Source organism: Mustela erminea, chromosome 2, assembly GCF_009829155.1.
Source record: "Mustela erminea isolate mMusErm1 chromosome 2, mMusErm1.Pri, whole genome shotgun sequence".
Lineage (NCBI taxonomy): Eukaryota > Metazoa > Chordata > Mammalia > Carnivora > Mustelidae > Mustela > Mustela erminea.
In genome coordinates, this window is record NC_045615.1 from 112373500 (window position 1) to 112392628 (window position 19129).

At 35.3% G+C, this 19129-nt stretch overlaps 1 long non-coding RNA gene across 1 annotated transcript; it reads left to right on the plus strand.

Moving 5' to 3' along the window:
• The first annotated feature begins 293 nt into the window (after positions 1 to 293).
• On the plus strand, positions 294 to 16728 carry LOC116584138. Its single transcript, XR_004283061.1, has 3 exons — positions 294 to 351; positions 8228 to 8231; positions 16718 to 16728. It is a non-coding gene; the product is annotated as an uncharacterized LOC116584138 (long non-coding RNA).
• The last annotated feature ends 2401 nt before the right edge of the window (positions 16729 to 19129 follow it).

A 19129-nucleotide genomic window follows, 5' to 3' on the forward strand; every position in this document is an offset into this window, starting at 1 on the left:
CATTTGGTTGTATAGAAGTAGAGTATAATAATAATATTGATAACTACCTTTTATGGGTAAGTTCTATTATATGTCCTAAACAACTCTTTGTAGCACATCATCAAGAAGCAGATATTGACATTTTACATGTAGCTAACTACACGTAGTTAACTATTCCCAGGTAACACTTAGGAAAAAATAAATTACCATCCATGTACTTTGAACTATGGGGAGTCACTGTTCAACGGATATATGACTTCCTTTATGCAAGATGAAAATCTTCTACAGATAATGTTTTGCAGCATTATGCTTAGAGTTAACAATGCTGTTCAGTACACTAAAAATTTGTTTAGAGGGTAGATCTCATTTTATGTCATTTAGGCCACAATCAAAATGTATGTAAAAATATTTTATTATTTTTTAAGATTTTGCTTACAGCATCTCACAAACAACGTGTTTCTTTTTTTTTTCTTTTTCTTTTTTTTTTTTTATTTATTCATTTGACAGAGAGAGATCACAAGTAAGCAGAGAGGCAGGCAGAGGGAGAGGAAGGAAAGCAGGCTCCCTATTGAGCAGAGAGCCCGATGCGGGACTCGATCCCAGGACCCCGAGATCATGACCTGAGCCGAAGGCAGCGGCTTAACCCACTGAGCCACCCAGGCGCCCAAACAACGTGTTTCTATGTAAGGGTAGTTTAAAGAACAAATTAAAAGAGACTTTTTTTATTATTAAGCTTTATGAAACATTCATAAAATCATAATTAAAAAGAAATAATTTCTCTTTCCTTAATATCTGATTATATAGCATCCATGAAACTCTCCATTACAACCTAAAATACTAATTAATTAAAAAGCGAATATTCTGATAAGAAATGCAAACTCTCTAAATATACCTTGTTGTAGAGTTTTGAATTGAGAAACTTTGCAAAATAAAATTAAGTAGGAATGTTAAACAAAGCAACATATAAAAATTGAATATAAAACTCTAATATAAATATGGTGATTTAACCACCCAGAGGAAATAATTATTTAAAGTGATTTTAAAACATACTAATTTTACTATTTTCCCATAGTGGAATATAACCTAATAATGAATAAGTCTTTCAAGTAATCCTAAACAGCATTTAATAGTGTACTATTTATTTTAATAATGCTATCATTACATTGGAACCACACATGTATGCATGTGTGTACATTCACTACAAAATTTCAAATAAATAATTACGTTAGTAGTTGAGGTTAATATTCTCAGTATACTAAAAAAAAAAAAAAAAAAAAAAAGGAAAGAAAAAAAGAAAACTGCTATAAACAAAATGATGTCATGGTAAACCTGAATTTGAAAATATCATTGCGGACACAAAGTTTTCTATTTTTGCTTATTTGATAAATATGTACTTCTTAGCTCTGCCTATTGGAAAAGCCTAGGGGCTATGACAACACAATAGCTATAAGAGCACCAAGCACCCTGATTGTGTTGTCCATTTAATATACTCCATCAAAAAGAATGAGCAACCTTTGGAGTATGGTTGATTTCAAGTCTCAAGAAGGAAATGTCCAAGAGGAGTCTGGGACTACATGCACAAAATGCGAAAAGGATCTTAAAATCTAACAGATCATTTCAAAAGGATCCAGGAGCAAGTATGAAGTTGTCTCCTATTGGTCCTAAATGAGAAATGTCAGCATATAGCAGCAATATTAATAGTAATAGCAATAACAGTATTAATGAAACTAATAAATACAACTAATTAAGACAACATTGAGTATATTGAAACCCATAGTGTTACTCAGAAAAGATAGGAAGAAGAAAGAAAGACTGGAGGGAGGGAGAGAGGGAGAAAACTCATAGTTACCATTTAAGGTTATTAGGACATCAATTCCTCTCTCCAAAAACAATAATTTTTTTTTAAGATTTTATTTATTTATTTGACAGGCAGAGATCACAAGCAGGCAGAGAGGCAGGCAGAGAGAGAGGAGGAAGCAGCCTCCCTACTGAGCAGAGAGCCCGATGTGGAGCTCGATCCCAGGACCCTGGGATCATGACCTGAGCTGAAGGCAGAGGCTTTAACCCACTGAGCCACCCAGGCGCCCCTCCAAAAACAATAATTTTTAAAGGAAATAATTAAGAATTTCTTCTGATTTGGGGGGATGAAATGTATTTTGATGTCATCAAATAGATTTGTTGATGAGAAGGAGTTCTTTTTAGAAAAATACACCTAATAAATAAAGTTAGACAGAATTCAAAAATCACCACCTGGCACCATCTCATAAAGTAATTAATTTAGGTGGTCACCATCAATGGATGAAAGCCTATATGAATACTGATGGTGAACTCTATAATGGAGTCATGAGTCAAACTGGATCCACTGATTCCCACAGCCTCTAAATTAAGATAAATAGAAATATGTGTGTTTGATGTGAGCTATCAGTTCTAAAGTATTCTTTTAAAAGAAAAGGAAACATGAATCTAATTAAGCCTCTGGAGTTAACTTTCATTCTAAGACACAATTCAGAGTATCTGAAATAAGTCAGTGATGTGGAGGGCCCCTGGAATGTTCAGTTGGTTAAGCGTTGCACTATTGGTTTTGGCTCAGGTCTTGATCTCAGTGTTGTGAGATCGAGCTCCGCTTAGGGCTCCATGCTGAGTTTGGAGCCTGCATAGGATTCTTCCTCTCCCTCTGCCTCTCCTCACCTCCCCCCTGCTTGCATGCATTCTCTCTCTCTCTAAAAAACAAAACAAAACAAACAACAGAATCAATGATATGGGGGAAAATCAGAGGGATCCTCCAACTAAGTACAGTGATAGATCTTATTTAGATTCTAATATGAAAACCTGAGTGTAAAAACACATTCTGATACCATTTAGGAAAAAGAGTGAATATGGACTCAATATTTAATGTATATATGGCATATTACTAATTCTACTTAGTTATGATACTGTGATTTGTAAGAAAATGCTTATTTTCTAGATATTATTAGTGAAGTAGAAGAAGATGAAATGACGTATAATGTCATTGCTTTAAAATAAATCAGTGCATAGGATTTAAAAAAGAAAAAAGACAAAAGGAGGATACCTGGGTAGTCGTCACTTAAGTGTTGGACACATGGTTTTAGTTTAGGTCTTGATCTTAGTTAGGGTCCTAGGATAGAGCCCCAAAAGGAGCTCTGCACTCAGCTGAGAGTCTGGTCAAGATTCTTCCTCTCTGTCTACCTCTGGCCCTCCCCCTGCTTACGCATTCTCTCTCTCTCTAAAATAATAAATAAATGTTTTTTTTTTTAAAAAAAAGACAGAAGGAATAAAGAAAATAAATGAGAAAATCTTGATAAATTTTAATATAATAATATGTGGGAATATTGCCATTTAGTTTATTCTCAAGTATGTTCAATAAATTCATTATATTTAGAAAGAAAAAGGAAAACCCCTGCGTCTTCAGGGTGTGGACCTTCCACCAGAGTTTTCTGTTCTTAAGAATTACATACCTGACTGGAGGATCCAAACACTATCTCGGTCTTTGCTCTTCACATGCTCCCTGTTTTCCTGACTCTTTCTTTAGTCCCAGAAGCCATATCACAACTATTTGGCCACTCTTGTTTCATTCTGATTTCATTCTGATTTCATTTCCTGACTATTCTGAGTTGTGAGAACATCACCAAGCTCAAAGCTCAAAAAAACTTAGGACTGGAGTCTTAAGTTCTACTCCTTGAACATAGTCAAGCGCTACATCATGAATGGTGAGAATTAAAAAGAATTTACTGAAGACATAGAAGGGGAGAAAAATTTGTACTAAAAGGTAAGATTTGTTATTCCAGGTAGACAAAGAAAGAAACACAATAACCCAAAGTCCTCTGAGCCCAGTGCACCTTAGAAATAATTGAAAGACTTGCCTGATTATTAATTATAATAATTATGTTAGTAACTAAAACTAATTGAGTTCAGTTTATACTAGACACTTGAATGAGAGCCTTATACTCATGATCTCATTTATTTCTTGCAATAATTCTACAAGGTGATCATTATTAATGTTCATGTTTTGCAATGTTTAATTAACTTACAAAAGTAAAGCAACTACAAAGTGAAGGAGTCAGGGTTTGTCCTCAGATCTGACCCCTCATTCTGCTAATAAATAGAAAAAAAGAAAAACAGCTTGGATGTCTCAGTTGGTTAAGTATCTGCCTTCAACTCAGGTCATGATCCCAGGGTCCTGGGATCTATGAAGGTTGGGCTCCTGCTCAGTGGGAGCCCTCTCTCTCTGCCACTCCCTCACTTTCTCTCTCTCTCTCAAGTAAATAAATAAATAAATAAAATCTTTAAAAAAAAATAGAAAAAAAATTCTTCTAAAATGTGGAGGAAACACATTTTTTGTTTTTTTTTTAAATTATTTTTACTGAAGTATAATTAACATACTTTTTTTTTTTTAAAGAAGGACCCCCCCGCATTTCCTTAACCAATATTGATTGATTTATTACCTGCTATCCTGTGCTATGATTAGGGGGATAGGGATAAATATGACCTGGTACCAGCTTTGGGAAAATTCAAAATCTAGCCGGAGAGCCTGACACACAAACAGATAATCATAAAGCAATATTGTAGGTATTAAAATTGAGGTGTACAAACTGGTTATTTCTGTATAAACTGGTTATGTTATAGTTGGCCTGGAATTCTGATTTTAGACATAGAGTTAAAATGGAAGTGTTAATGGAAGGTGGAACTGAGGGAAATATTAATTGTGGGAAGCTGGGAAGACAATTTAGAGAGGATGCAGGGTATAAAAAATGAGCAAGAGTTCATTAGTATGAAGAGTGGCAGAAATAAGTAGAACAATGAAGGGCATGCAGAGGTCAGGGATCAGAGGGGCTGGGGTAAGGCTGTGGTCAGGGTCTGTGGCTCTAAGGTGGTTGCGATCTAATAATTATGGTTTCACCCAGGACATCTTATTGTTCTCAATTTCTTCTAAGGCAGAAGAAATATTCAGCCAGATATATTAGAAGAACATGGTCAGTTTGCACAAAATTTTACTAGACTCTCTGGCCAGTGCCCAGTCTTGGGTATGAACTTTGTGGTAAACTATTAAAAAAGAGTATTTCCTTGAACATTTTTTTCTTTTTTTTTTTTCTTTTTTCCAGTTGAAGGTTAAATATCCATATACTTGGTCTCTATTTTTGTCTTGGAATTTGAAAGGAATACAAATCACCACATGGGTTTCTAAATAAGTAGTCCCTTCAGAATGCCACCTGAGCTCCTTGGCAAGCACAACGGTTGCTCATGATGCCAACCCTGGATGTGGCAGATAGAGGGACTAATAGTAATTGCTGTTTCCAATCCTTTTGGAAGTTTCCAAGCTGTCTTTGGCATCTGTTCCATGCATGCTCTGCTGGCAGCTAGGGAGTAAGGGATTTTGAAGATACTATTAACATTTTTTCTCAATTAAGAAATGTGTGATCAAATAATTGCCCTAAGCTATTCAAGATGGCCCACTTCGGAGAGCTGGAAGAAAGCAATAGAAGGCTGTCTATACTTCACCTTAGGAGAACAGCTTACTTACAGTATGGTGTTGAGCAGAAAATCTAAATTTTGAAAGATACTTTGGGGTTTGTTTGTCCACATGGCTTGGAAAAAAATCTGCTTATTTGAACATCTTTTATCTAATACATGTTTCTGGCAAAATTAACAGTTCTATATTCTCCATATATATCATGGTATGCCCTACTTAAGTGCCCATATTGATGTTCCTTCCTCCACATGGGAAACCTGTTCCTCCCTTCTCAACCTTTCTAAATGTTGTTTCATCCACACCAGACTTAATTCCTGATTTTGTCATTTAACAGTTGAGCTACCTTGGGTAAACCCCTGAACCTTTTTATCCCCCACGTCCTTATCAGATAAGTGGTGTTGACTGCTTCCAACACTTTGGATGACCATAGGATTAACAGAAATAATGTCCATGAAGCACTTAGCACATAATAAATACTTCATAATCACCTATGATTTTAGTATAACTTATTACAATATCAGTAGCCTGCTCTATTTCCGGCACTATCATAAAGTGCTTTCTGATTCTCTGTGTAGACATTATCCTCTGCCTGGTCTTAATTCCCACTGGCAAGCACCAGCACCTTTATTATGAAGGGCATCATTTCTTACCTTAGGTACCAGTTAACATACACATTTTTTCCCCTGTAACTTCTGGAAGTTGGTGTCAATGGTTGATTCACCTACATGTCCACATTTTCTAGAATGGTGATATGCTTAGGACAACTACTTTGTTTGTTTAAATATTTATTGCCTAGATATTTTATCTCCTTCACATTTTGAAAGTGATAAGCAAATAACATGTCCAGGTAAGACAGAAGGTGGGGCCATCAATTACTCTTGCTTAGATGGCCTTCAAGGATCTCCTGATGGGCCTCTTTGATTCCAAACCTGGCCTCCCAGCCACACTGTCTGGACAAAATGAATTTCCTAGGATGCAAATCTGATGGAATCACTCCCTTGCTTTTATTTCCTATGGTGATGTTGTATGGTCAGTCCAATCTTCAGCAATGACAGCAAGGAAACTTTATAATATTCTGACCCCTGACCTCTCTTCTTCCAGCCTCATCCCACTCTCTTCACCTTTTGCAATATGTGGTACCCATACTAGACTACCTGAAATGTGGTGTTTCCCAGACTCTCTCTTCCCTGTTCTGTGCATCTTTCTTTTTGTCTGGAATAAACTCCTTTCCACTTTGCATGCTCATCCAGCTTCCTATGACTCATCCTTTAGAATATGGTTTAAACATAACCATGTTCCCTCACTGAGGAAACCTTTCCAGTTCCTCTATATTTTGGTAACTTCCCGGTCCTATATGCCGTCTTGTTACCTTCTGTGTATCTCTATTATAACACTTTATTACCTTACATACAGGTTTTATATCTCAAATTGTTAAACTCTTGAATGTCATACCTCTCGACCATACTTTTCATCTCTGGGGATTTCCTTCTGAGACATTTAAGATCTAAAATGACCCAGGATTATTTTACTACTTTCTACTCACATATTCACCCACCCCCCTGCCTCATTTTTAGTTAATATCAAACTATATAAAGTTTTTTTCAGACAATGTTTGCATATAGTTTAACCTTCCCATAAAACCTATTTCAATTGTATTCTCTTGATCAAAACTTAACTTCTTATTGAGGGTTATCTCAGGGATTATTTCCTCTAGGAAACTTTTATGAACACTCAGTTTGGATTAAGTACCTTTCTGTGTTTTCTGACACATGTAATATATATGACTCCAGCTTCCTTCGTGAGTACATTCATATTTTCTTCTGACAAAAATCTACTGACCTTGTAACATGCATCTAGTAGTGTACTAGATCATTATTTGTCAACTTTGGCACGACTGACAATTCAGACCGGGTAATTCCTCGTTGTGAGGACTGTCCTCACAAATACTGTATTATGTTTAGTAGCTTCCCTAACCTCTGTGCACTAGATGTCTATAGCATGCATTCCTGCTCCTTTTTATGATAAAAAACATCTCCAAACATTGCAAAATATTACCTATGAGCAAAATCATCTTCAGTTGAAAACTACTGTTTTAGAACCTAAGGTCAAAACAGATTTCCCCTTTGTTTATAGTGATGGATAGGTATTTAATCCATCGAAGGCTTTTTTTTTTTTTTTTTTTTTTGGTATGGTGTTATTACTGATCAAATGTACATGATTGGAATTTAGGACATGAATCCTTTTCCCCTTTAATGTCCTTTAATCTTATTTCAAACAGTGTTTTCTAGATAAAAAATAATCAAAGCTTTTTTATTTGATGACAAATACACAAGTTAAGAACCAAAAGTATTTTAACACTGTCATAAGTAGTAGGCAATAAACACCAAGAATGGATGAGGAAAATCAATCTAAAAATTTTGCTAAAGAGTTGAGAATAAGGGCAAACAATTCTATTCATTTAATACTATTTGTTCACATTTAAATAAATAGTCTCAAGCACATCAGTATTCATTACCTATATTTTTAAAATCCTAAATCATAATATGAATTAAACATATTTCCTCCATGATCTGGCCATGGAAACTAGGTGATCATTGGTTTGTCAATTTAACTCAATATAACTGAGTTTTATGCAGTTCAGCGTATTCTGAACATTCTTCTGTATGTCCAACTCTTCAACAAATTTTTAGGTCCTTGCTCAAGGTACTTAATTCTGGAGGTTTTCTAAGATCTAAAGAAAGACTAGAGTCACTGGAGTAGGTGTGTGTGTGTTGGTGGGGAGGGTAGTTAGTCCAGGTGGTTGTAGAGGCTTCTCAGAGCAAATAATACAGACAGTTGATTTTGAACAATGAGTAGGAATATTCAGGTAGACAGGCAATGAGAATGTGTCAGAGGATGGCACTAGAATGTAAATCAATACACGTCTTTCTTCTTAAAAAATTATCTTGCTACAAGAAACACAGCCATGTAGGGCATTTAAATTCTGGTACAAGCTTCTTAGTATTTTGAGTGTTGCTTACAATCATTTTGTAGAAAAGAAGTCTATTGATTATGCTTTGAGTAACTCTGATGTAGGCACAAAGAATAACATATATAGACCTGGGCCACAGTATCATTTTAGTAAGCTTATCCTATCAAAATGTCTAAGAATCTAAACTAGGGTACATCATTGAGTATGGTGAAGGTAGAAAAGGAATTAAGGGGAAAACAAACAAACAAACAACCAAATATTTCCTCCTTAGAGTGAATAAGGTCTGTATCCTGACATTTTCCTGTAAGTTGAAGTTTGAATGAAGGGTATATGTGAATGCTCCATCTGGTCTTCAAAACATTTTGTAAATCTAAAACTATCCTAATCTAATCTAAAACATTTTGTAAATGTTTATTTACAAAAAAAGACAGAAAACATTATGAAAAGAAAGAACAGCCAAACCCATGGGAAAAGGTCAGTAGAATAGGATTGTTAGGTCAGAGAGGGCACTGAAAAATTGGAAGAGGATTAAGTTCCTTGTGTTTTTGCAATTATAGAGCCCTATCCTTAGCCCCTCCATCATCCCCTTCTTACCATGTGTGCCCTTGCTCTCACTTCCTCCTATTACTAATTAGGCTGTTTTAGTGTGGAATTTCAGCATGCAATATTTCATATTTAATAACCCTACATCAGAAGAAATGGGAAGTCAAAGAGGCTGGAATTTATTGCCAGGTGTTCTGGAAAGCATCTGGGGTATTTATAGTGAACCCACAAAATTCCTCAATACCCTGAGGAATCTACAACCCACACTTTCAAGAATCCATAAGTTTCAGCTGAGAATCTTATAAATACCACAGGACAAGGGCCATACCCTGATCAAGCTCATTGGCTGGATATTCAGGAGACAGGAAGTTAACATTCAGGGGTAGCCATAATTGGCCTTTGCATTTAGCACCTTGTTAACATAAATTGAGGAAGTTCACACCTCTAATCTCTTGTTACTAATGTCAGCTTGCTAGAATCTGAACCAAATAAGATGAGATTGGCTTGCTAGAAAAGCTTATTTTTCTCAAGAAGAAGAAAGGAATCTAAATGTTTTGACTGGGAGACATGAATTCTGACATGGGAGGGATTTATATCTGGGGGGCAGCTTCCAAAGCTAAAGGTTAAAGTCAAAAGTTACTAGGGTTGTCACTCAGATTCGTCACGATTTTTGTCATTTTAAAACATCATTTCACATTCTCTCTTTCCTTGTACCTTATAATAGGGCCAAACTGATTAATACGATGCATCCAAATACAACCTGTGCTTTCTCCCTTACCTCCTTTGCTCATCATGTCAAGTACATTTCCTCCTATCAGCAAAAGTCCAAATCCCACATATTCAAACCCATCCTCCTTTAAACACATCCAGGACACTTAAATACCTGTTTCTCCTTGAAGTCTTCTTTACTCCTTCAAATATCACTGTTTATTTCAGTGTGGCTATTTTCTTTCACATAACAAAATTTGACATTGAAGATTCGTTATTTACTGTTTCTTAGCAAAGTGGCATGTTTTTTGCAGGCAGTTATCTCAAATTTCTCTGTTCCAATGGTGCCTAAGATAGTGCTAGTATTGGTAATGACACTACCAAAAAGAAAGTCGCCTTTTATAAAGCTTCCTGTTGGGGATATTAGAATAGCATTTATAAGTGATAATATTTTAAGCAAGAAAGAAATCTTTCTTTAAAAATGCCAGAGTTTGGGGGTGCCTGGATGGCTCAGTCAGTTGAGTAACTGACTCCTGATTTCAGCTCACATCATGATCTCATGATTTCAAAGTCTTGTGATGTAGCTCCACATTGGGCCCCATGTTGGTGTGCAGCCTGCTTGAGATTCTCTCTCTCCCTCTCTCTTTGTTCCTCGGTGCACTCTGTCTTTCTAATATAATAATAATAATAATAATAATAACAAAATAATATATGCCAGAGTTTGGGCCTTTATAAAGACATTTAGAAGGATAATCTAAAAAAAGATGAACAAGTACTTCAAGTTTAAGAAATCAGAGTAAGTCTGATCAACAGAATTCTCCTTCCTCAGCCAAGAATCTAATGAAATGAATAAAATATATATATATATATATATACATATGGTAGAAAGGAAGATACTATCAGTAACCAAACATGGAAAAGAAAGCCACCTAAGTCTTCAGAAATTAGAGGTTGTGGAATGAAATAGAAATTTATATATTAGCTTAGTGTCTGTACATCTCAGCAAAGCTGTTAATATTAATCATCCTCTTAATAAGCTAGCAGAATTTTTTGCCATCACTTCAACATTTTGAAAACACAAACTAAATGGATATCTTTAAATTTCTGCTCTTCTTACTGGTGGGCAGTGGATATGGTTGCTGGAAAATCTGGCAAAAGAAGGAAAGTCAAGTCTCCAAAGCTACTCTGAACAGGGAATAGTCCAAAGCACAATGGAAACTATGCAATGAGAATGAATCATACTTTATAACTAGGAGAAATAGTACCGGATAAAGGACACTTAGCCAAACATTTTAAAAAAGATTAGGCAATGTAAACACACTATTTTGGATGCCCCCTCACCATACCACTAATCTGCAGAAGGAGTGGACAATACTCCAAATACTTAACACTCAAACCACTCTTTTGGTGGGAAAAACAAACTAGTTCGGGATAAGTGAAGAAAAGACTCAGTGTTCACAAAGTCACCAAGTTGCCCAGGGGTTAGCAATATTACAAAAGAAAATGGCATACAAGCACTAAAAGGAAAAATAAGCAAAGGAACAAAAGAGCATTCTTCATTAGTGTTACAATTCACAACAAATATAATTGCTCCATGAATTTAATAAGCTAATGCCTGAAAGACATAAAGATAAACTAACAGCAACTGATGAAAAAATACATTGAAGACCTGTCAAAGGAAACAATATCATTACTGAATTCATAAACAAATTGGAATTGGCAAAGAAACAATCAGAGTCAGCCAAAAAATTCAAATTACTACCAAAAAAAAAAAAAAAACACCAAAAAACCAACCAAACAAACAAACAAAAAAACTTGGGATAATCAGAAATAACACAGGCAAGAAAAACAAAAAAAGATTATATCAATTAGACAGATGACAAGAAAAAAATCAAAACATTTGAAACAAAGAAAAATTAAAAGGGAACAAAGAAAGAGTATGTGTTTTCAAAACTTTCATAGAAGAACATTTTCCTGAAATGAATATAGAACTAATTGGCAGATACTAAGAATAGACAATATTTCAGCAAAATGTGATAGAGAAAAATGAGCACCAATATACATCATATTTCAGTTACTGAGCTTCAAATACAAAGAAAGTTTTCTTTAGGCAATTGAGCAGGAAAAGCAAATTACCCACAAGGTAAATATAACCAGGCTGGTTTCAGACTTCTTTCCACAGGAACATGCAATTCTGGAAGATAATGAGTGTTTGTCTTCAAAGATCTGAGGGAAAGAATTGTATAGTGAGATATTATACATAATTTAATCGACAGAATCAATGAAAACCAGTTTATATGCTTTTATTTCTAACTTAGGTCATTTATATCTATAAGATAGAAACCTTGAGTAATTGTGATAGATGGTATAACACTTCACATATAGAAACATGTATAGAAATTTTTAAAGAAATTGCTATTATTAGTTTAACTTTAAAGAAGATAAAGGAGATTAAATTTTAAAACAAAATGTGAGATAACAAAAAGGAACTCAATATGGTGGTTTGAGAAGGAAGGAATTATGACATTTGAGTGGTCTGATAATTGCTGATAGTAGTACCTTTTTAATGCAATGATCGAAGATGAGAAACACATGCGAATGAAGTGATGGAGAGAAGAAAGTCCAAGTTGTGGGACAGGCATAAACAAAGGCATGAAGATGGAAGTTGCATGATTTGTTCTAGATCACGTAAGTCATGTAAGTTACTTACATAAATGGTATGGGTAGAAGGATAGGAAAAAGCAGTAACAGAAGAGTGGGTTGACACAGATTTGAAGAAGGCCTTGTGCACTTTTTATATGTTACCCATTAAGCAGCATGAAACCATAAAAGCTGTTGGAAACAGAAGGGGCATTTTAGTGTCTATTTTATAACCCATATAAAAGGTTAATAAAGCAATAGCTTCTATAATAAATGAAATGACTTGATTACAGATCTTTCCATGACCCCAAGTTCTGTTTTTTTCCTTCTTCAAAGAGACAAAAGAAATACATGACTTTCAAAAGATGTCCTGAAACCATTTTTAGCATTAGAGATTTATTGAACATCTCTGATTGCTAATGATGATGAACAGTTTTTCATGTGTCTGTTTAGACATTTATATGTCTTCTTTGGAGAAGTGTCTGTTCATGTCTTCTGCCCATTTTTTGACAAGATTATCTGTTTTGTGTGTATTGAGTTTCAGGAGTTCTCTATAGATCTTGGATATCAGCCCTTTGTCTGTACTGTCATTTGCGAATATTTTCTCCCATTTCATGGGTTGCCTCTGTTTTGTTGAGTGTTTCCTTTGCTGTGCAGAAGCTTTTGATCTTGATGAAGTGTCAAAAGTTCATTTTCACTTTTGTTAGAATGGCCAAAATTAACAAGACAGTAAACAACATGTGTTGGAGAGGATGTGGAGAAAAGGGAACTCTCTTATCCTGTTGGTGGGAATGCAAGTTGGTGTAGCCACTTTGGAAAACAGTGTGGAGATTCCTTAAGAAATTAAAAATAGAGCTTCCCTATGACCCTGCAATTGCACTACTAGGTATTTACCCCAAAGATACAGATGTAGTGAAAAGAAGGGCTATCTGTACCTCAACATTCATAGCAGCAATGACCACAGTTGCCAAACTGTGGAAAGAACCAAGAGGCTCTTCAATGGATGAATGGATAAAGAAGTCATGGTCCATATATACAATGGAGTATTATGCCTCCATCAAAAAGGATGAATACCCAACTTTTTTATCAACATGGATGGGACTGGAGGAGAGTATGCTGAGTGAAATAACTCAGGCAGACAGAGTCAATTATCATATGGTTTCACTTACTTGTGGAGCATAAGGAATAACATGGAGGACCTGGGGAGATGGAAAGGAGAAGGTAGTTGGGGGAAATTGGAGGGGGAGACGAACCATGAAAGACTGTAAACTCTGAGAAATTAACTGAGGGTTTTGGAGGGGATTGGGTGAGCCTGGTGGTCAGTATTATGGAGGGCACATATTGCATGGAGCACTGGATGTGGTGCATAAACAGTGAATTCTGGAACATGGAAAAGAAATTAAAAAATGGAAAAAAAAAAGAAAAGTAAAAGTAAAAAAACAAAAGATTGTCAAAATGGTTAGGAAGCATAGACTAAGTCTTAGAAATCGAGAAAACTCAATTACACTATGTATCATATTTCCTAACTATTCAGTTTTTCTGAATTTTACTTTAGTGAGTAAAGCATTGTGAAAGATTGGCTCCTTTATTCCTCACCATGGTTGAGAATATCAACTGCATCAATCATTTTCAAATGTGTACCCCCTATAGAAATGAACAAGTTATTTTTTTCCATGACCTGATAGTTAGTATAATGTACTGAAAGAACACTGATTATATCTTAGAATGTTATTATTAGCTGTGTAGTCTTGGCCATGAGAATTCGCCTCTAGAACTGTGAGGTTCCTTATCTATAAATAGGAAGAATACTAAGTAGAACCCAGGGTTAATGTAAACATTGAGTTGCTTTATAGAAAGGGTTTGCAATGACATATTGTATATGAAGAATAAGTATCATCCAGTCACATTTTCTCTTCCCGTGTCACTGGTCTTGGAATCAAGAAACCTGAATCTTTTATGACTCAATTTCACAATGTGGTCTTGTACAGACAATTAAGCAACTAGAACCTTGTCTGTAATATATCTCTTATGTTTTTTTTCAGCATGGAAATCTATGAGATAAATATTATGTGAAGGTGCTGTAAAGAGTGGTTATAGGATGCAGGAATATAGGATATAGGAAGTGAAATCATTTTAATGCTGCCATGTGAACAACTATGCCATGTTTGTTGGATGCCCAAGATGTAAGTGATCACTTCCCAAAGAGTGAGGAAAGCTCAAACGCTTTGGAGAACATTGCCATTTTGCATCCATGACCTTTACTCTTATTTTGTCTGTTTTACTGTGAGTGATGCTCTTCATATATGGCAATTTCATACCTCCAAATGCAACTCCTATGTGAACCACATGCATAGACTTATTTATGTTGATCTGATATCTAAATGGAACTTACGCATATCAAATGATGCAGTTTGGGTTCTTTGGGAAATAATTATTTTGGAAAAGAGCTCATCCAGAAGCTAATTAGAGAAACGGCAGGACTTCCATATTCCCTTTCCATCTCTTTCCTCTTGCTTTATTTTATAGAGTCTGAAAACTGATGAGCCAAACTTGAAATGGCAAGTGGTAAGAAGTGAGCTTGATTGCCATTTTGAATTTTTTCAACTCTCCTTTATCCTCTAGGATAACTGATTATATATAAATAAAAAAAAAAATAAGAGAACTTCATTACACATAGGTTAAAAAATCCATTTGTGGGGGCGCCTGGGTGGCTCAGTGGTTTAAGCCTCTGCCTTTGGCTCGGGTCATGATCTCAGGGTCCTGGGATCAAGCCCCACATCAGGCTCTCTGCTCAGTGGGGAGCCTGCTTCCCCCCCACCATCTCTCTCTGCCTGCCACTCTGCCTGCTTGTCTCTCTCTCTCTGTCAAATTAATAAATAAAATCTTTAAAAAATAATCCACTTGTGGTCTACATATGTGAAAATTGATTTCAAATTTTAGCCAGGCTGTTTTGTATAGGCCAGTTAAGGAACAATCATATTGAAGAATAACAAGTAGTGTAGAAGATTGCCCAAGTGGTATATTTTCTATTTAACTAGGTTTTCTGGCATTCCTGCCAAGTCCGGTTCTCATGAAAGATAATTTATTTCTTTTTGGGGGTGGCAATGAAATCTATTTAGGCAACTGTGATATGGATTTATACTCCATCGAACTGTCACTCTGATTTAAATGCCTTGGTCTTATATGGAGGTTGCTTAAAATGAAGATTGGGTGTAAAAATATTCTAGATAAAAACACCACTATATTAGGAGCATAATGAATGGCCTTGCTACATTTTCTCTAAAACTAACCCTAGGCCTAAGGGGTGCAGGGGAACATTATCATTTCAAGTTTATTCAGATCCATGGATTCAGTAGGGTGACAGCAACTTATTTCAAAACTAAAATATCATAAAATATCATCCACAAAGATCAACTCTGTTCCCTTGCCAAACAAAATTCCATTAACTAACTTAAATTGGACTTAATAACAATCACATAAACCAATTAGTTTCAATTTTTAACTCCATTAGCAGTATTATTCATCACGGCGTTGCCAGATAGAGCTGTGCTTCTTCAGACTTTCAACAGATTAAATAAATATAACCTGGGGTGCTAATTATACACTGATGATGCAGACACTTCAAGATTACTTCCTTAATATAGATAGATTTTTTCAGAAAAATTTAAAGAACATGTCCTTAGTCCAAACTGCATCTTCTCATTTTATATTTTAAAATGAATGTGTGTCTCTAATATATAATTGGATCTACAGTAACCTTTGGGCTTTGGTAAAGATAATCATTTCTTTCCATGAAAAACCAGATAACCTTTATTTTTATATTCTCTGCAAAAACTATGGCTTTCCAGGTACTCTAATCTTGTGTGGTTTTGTAACCCCTTATGGTTCTTAGGGGAAAAATTAAGTGACCTGGTGACTTGTGTTCTGATCCTGGGATTAAGAGGGAGTTAATCATTCAGGACAATGCTCAACCAATGGAGAATGGAAACCGTCAACCAGTTGGATGAATGCTCACATTTTCTGCTATGTAAGTCACTCTTTCTTTACTCCCTAAGCAGTCCCAACCAAGTCCCTAATGCTTACAGTGATAAGTATAACACATTCACCCTTGCATTAGATTTCCTTTTTTCCTCTCATGGTCTCATGTTCCTTCCTTCCTCCATTTTTTTCCCCTCTGGTTTTCTCTCTCATATAATCTACCTGAATACAAGTACTGCCTGAGGCCCCGCTTTTGGTACAATCTCAACATAAGAAAATAACTACATCCAATAAATAATTTGTTAAATATTTTACCCATGTTTTCTCTAATTCTCACTACAATCTAAAAGCTATGTCTTATTTTCCTCATTTATATGTTAAGAAAATTAGGATTCCAAGAAGTTAAGCAGTTTACCCAAAGTCCCATAGCTAATAGATAACAAGGTCAGTATTCCAAATACATATGTCTGACTGCAATAGAGCATGGCTTTTGCTCTGCACTCTAACGATGCTACAAGATATATTTCATTCATTTTTGGCTTGGTATTTTGGCAAACACTTTCCTACTTGGTCTGGCTCTGAGTTTTATCTCTGGTGTTTACTCTTGATTTATTCTTTCTTGGGATGTATCTAACCTCTGATTAGGATGGCTTATATTCCCAGAGAAGCCCTACCACTCCTACATGACATGGTTTGGATTCCAGGGCAACCAGTCTTTAGGGATTAAAAAAAGCTTGCCTTTACAGGTGATAGTCTCAAGTAAAGATTGACAAGGTCTGGTTTGCATTTTTGGTTCTGGTGAATACCAGATTAGCTCTTATAAAGTTCACAAGCAATTTCTCTCTCTCTCTAGATTTTTTTTCTAAATTTCAATTTCAGATCTAAATTATTTTAGATATTATATTTTTTAGAAATCTTTAATGAATGGGACATTATGAATTCATATGCATAGTATTTTTCCTCTGGACACAAGAAAAAATAGGTATTGTAGAATTTAAAATTTTTTAAGTACTGCCTGATGATTAACTTAAATTATGTGACTTTTTCTATCTCTTTGAGGCTATGAAGTCATATTTCATTAATTTCCATAAACTGAATAAGTTTCTCCCTCAAATCAGTAGCTAGAAGCAACTACAATTTATTGAGTCCTTATTATGTGTTGCTTTTCATGCATGTATAGTTTAGCTAAAACAACATGGTGAGGAATTTTCAGAAAGGCTTTTGGTATTCATAATCAAAGGAATAGATAACACTGACATGACGAATCATTGCCTTCTTTTCCTGTTTTAAATATGGTTTTGATGAGTAGAGCTGCAGTAACTATCTTGTGCTCATAAGGAAAAGACCAAGAGGATCACATTTATTTCAAACACCAGAATAATTATGAAAACTTTCTCGTATATTTAAGCCTGTGTAAAGCACTGTAGGGAGCCATAACATAAATGTTAGCATGACTCTTGACCTAAAAATACTTACAATGCATTTATAGAAGTATAGAAAAGAGAATAAGGAGAATGTGGTCAAAATTTTATAATAATTGGTGCCTTGATAGCTTCCAAAGGCAGTCATATGCCCAAAGGAGAAGATTCAAAGATCTTGCCAGTGCAAAGCACAGAGAGCTGGTATCATGGTGGTTTTGGAAGGGGGTCCCACTGACAGGTGTGCTCATCTGGGGAACTATCTTTCCTATAATGACTCTTTCTTCCTCAAGAAGAGAGCTTTAGTCCATTCCCCACCACCCACTGAATAACCCAAACAGATGGACTGTGAATTCCAGATCAATGGATCCATGAGAGGAAGGGTGTCTGAATTTAAGAAATGGAAAACACAATTATTCCCTCCAATTGCTAAAAACTCAGAGACGAACAATATTTTCATCCAAATTGTCTGGCTTTCATTGTACATATTAGAGCCAGACATGTAGTAAACCAGATGCAATTTGAGACTTGCGGAATTTATTTCTCAGCCAAGCAAGAAGCTGAATTAATAGACTTTTACTTTTACTTTTGTTGAAATGAAAAAGCTGAAGATTTTCCAACATATTCTTACCAGATGGCATGCTCTATTGCCTACAATTTTGCTTCCTGCTGTGGATCATCTCCATCTTGGTCTAGCCCATGGTGGAGAAGAAAAATACGTATCTGCTTATTTGTATGGTAATCAAAGCAGGAGGCAGAGGAAAGATCAGTCTCCCTACCTCCAGTAGGGCTCAGCTTGACCTAGCTGTGCAATTCTTACAGACTCTGGTAAGATAAGATATGTCTTCCTAAAATTCAAAAGCAGGGAAATAATAATCAATTTTGGTATAAAATAAAGTGATTGGCTGTTTGATGGCTAATGACCTAAACATAAGAGAATGTGCTGATATTTATGAGACCTTTGAGTGATTGTGGAAAAGAAAGACTTAATATCTTCATCAAAACCAACTGAATAAATTCACCATTTTCAAGACAGTTTTAAATATGAAGCATAAGTTTGTTACTCATATTTTCACATAAGATCTTTCAGATGGTTTTACGTGTCATGAAAAGAGATGTTACAGACTAATCATCTTTAGAATTATAAATAACAGTAGAATCAGAAAAGTGTATTATTGAAAGTTATGTTTAGGTCAGCCTAGATTAAAATCTCACATTTTACAGTTTAAATAAGTGGTTCAGAGAAGTGAGAGATTTAAGAAGGTAGAAAAGAGAACATTTATATATTGAGTTGATACTGAAGTCTAATCTACCCCTGGTAGTTGATCGTTAAAAGTAGCATGTTTCTGATAAACTCTACATAAACAACAATGAATACTATAGGGATAATTTTCAAAATAGCTG